Source organism: Lathyrus oleraceus, chromosome 2 (genome assembly GCF_024323335.1).
Source record: "Lathyrus oleraceus cultivar Zhongwan6 chromosome 2, CAAS_Psat_ZW6_1.0, whole genome shotgun sequence".
NCBI classification, from domain to species: Eukaryota; Viridiplantae; Streptophyta; class Magnoliopsida; order Fabales; family Fabaceae; genus Lathyrus; species Lathyrus oleraceus.
The window spans coordinates 456,483,619-456,485,993 of record NC_066580.1 but is presented as its reverse complement, the minus strand read 5'-3'; positions in this window follow the sequence as shown (position 1 = coordinate 456,485,993).

The following is a 2,375-nucleotide window of genomic DNA, read 5'->3' as shown; positions in this document are numbered from 1 at the left end:
ATCCACGGTAAAATCATGCTCAACATAAGCTTGCTCCAACACTTTCTGCAACGCTTCTTTGTGCACTTCGGAATTTATCAGCAATGATAGCATGGAGATCTTTGACGGAGTCTGGAGCAACTTCTCTACAACATTGAATTCACTTCTCTTTATTAACCTTAACACTTCATCATCATCGTTAGTCTTCAACTTGTTGAACTCACAAGACTGACACGTTGGGATACTAACTGGATTCACTATAGGAATCTCTGCTTTCTTACTTGCTGAAACATCTTCTACTGCTTTAGGGAAAACTGGACTGAACACACGACCACTACGGGTCACCTTCACAATATCTGCAATATTTACCACTGAGTCTGCAACTGGTAGAGGAACCTCTTGGCCATCTTCAATCATAGTGGCAGTATATTGGTATGGCATAACTTTATCGGATGAGTAGGGGACAGGGCCCGCCAACCGCATAACCAACAGCGATACCGATCTATTGACGTTATTGTTGCTGTTATTATCAAACTGAATGACTACCCGCTCAGGGGTTTTAAACACCGGTACAATGACATTCACATCATCTCCCATATCCCTATACTATTGAATCTGGATTACATTCTCATCCATCTTCTTCTATATATCCCTCTTGACAATCATACATCCACGGGGGTTCACGCTACAGATTACACAACCATCATGGTCATGTTCACAGTTGCTGATTAAACACAAAGTCATATGCATCTCCACCAGAGATCTTCGGATACGTCTCACATCAAAAACTCGGAAATTCCTTGGAAAACCGTCCACCATGTTGACAAAAGTGTTACCATGATAAGGCAACAAATTGGCTTTCACATTTGGCGCTCTATCCTCAAAGGACATCATACCACTCTTTACCAACTTCTGAACTTCATATTTCAGTGGATATTAGTTATCTATATCATGACGAGGGGATCCCTAGTGAAAAGCACAATGAAGACCAGGCTTGAACCACCATGGTAGTGGCTCAGGAATTTGCGGGAGATTTTTGGGCTAGATGAGATTCTTGAGGACCAATGACAGGTATAAGTCTGCATACGTCATAGGAATAAGGTCAAAGGAGACCTTCTTCCTCTCAAAATTTTGTTGGTGATTATTGTTGTTGTTGTAGTGGTTCTTTGTTGCGATTGTTGATTTTGTTGTTGTTGAATTGGAACTGATTAATTGTGAGAAGTGTTGGAAAAAAACCATAATTAGTGAAGAAACTTGGTGTTGATGTTGACGGGGTTGAGAACTTTTTTTGACATGAGGCCTCGTCTGCCTCCCTACTGACACTGAATTAGCTTCTCCTTCCTTCCTCTTAGAGAAACTTCCACCATACTTCTTGCTAGTTGACGCCTCTTCTTTAGAAAAACGTCCTTCACGGACCCCTTCTTCTAGCCTCATCCCCATGTTTACCATTTTGGTCAAATCATTGGGGGCACTTGCAATCATACGTTCATAATAAAATAAACTCAACGTCTTCAAGAAGATCTTTGTCATTTCCTTCTCTTCAAGAGGTGGACTTATCTGAGCAGTCAATTCTCTCCATCTCTGGGCATATTCTTTGAATATGTCCTTATCCTTCTGAGACATAGACCTCAATTGATCTTTATCAGGCGCCATATCCATGTTGTACTTATACTGGTTGACAAAGGCTTCACCCAAGTCATTGAAAGTACAGATGCTTGCACTGTCCAGACCCATATGCCATATAACTCAATCTTCAAGCCTTCCTCAAGATCATTCAAGATTTAATCAAGTTCTCTTCAAGGTATGCTCATTCCATCATCATTTTAGCTTGGGATGCAAGAGAACTTCAAGTTTGCACAAGATGGCACACATTTGGTTGACCTAATTTGCAAGTATGGTTTACTTTTGGTCCAAACCCCATAACTTTTTCAATTTTCAACCAATTGACAAGTTTCTTTGAGCCAATTTTAGAAAGGGCTAAGTTGCCAAATTAGGCCAAAACCTTGTCATGACCCCCACTTGGCAGCCATGTCATTTTCAACTAATTTCTTTTAATCTCATTCCTTTTTTCCTTTTGTTAAGATTATGTCAAAGTTCATTTGGCCCAAGTTTGGATCAAAATTCACAATGGAATAAAAATTATTCAAGCATGAATATGAGGTCCCAAATTGCCCAAATATGCAAGAAGTTGCTTGACCTAATGCCTGACCAAAGAACCTTGTCACGACTTGAACTTTGAGACCATGCCATTTTCAATTCAAGCCTCCTCTTGATGTGATTATTTTTGCATTCAATTCTTTGCAATGGAAGGAACAAAATGCACAAAGCAAAATAAAAAATGCACGAGTGGATTTCATTTGGCCTAGCTTCAAAATGGGACCTTGAACTTTATTTTT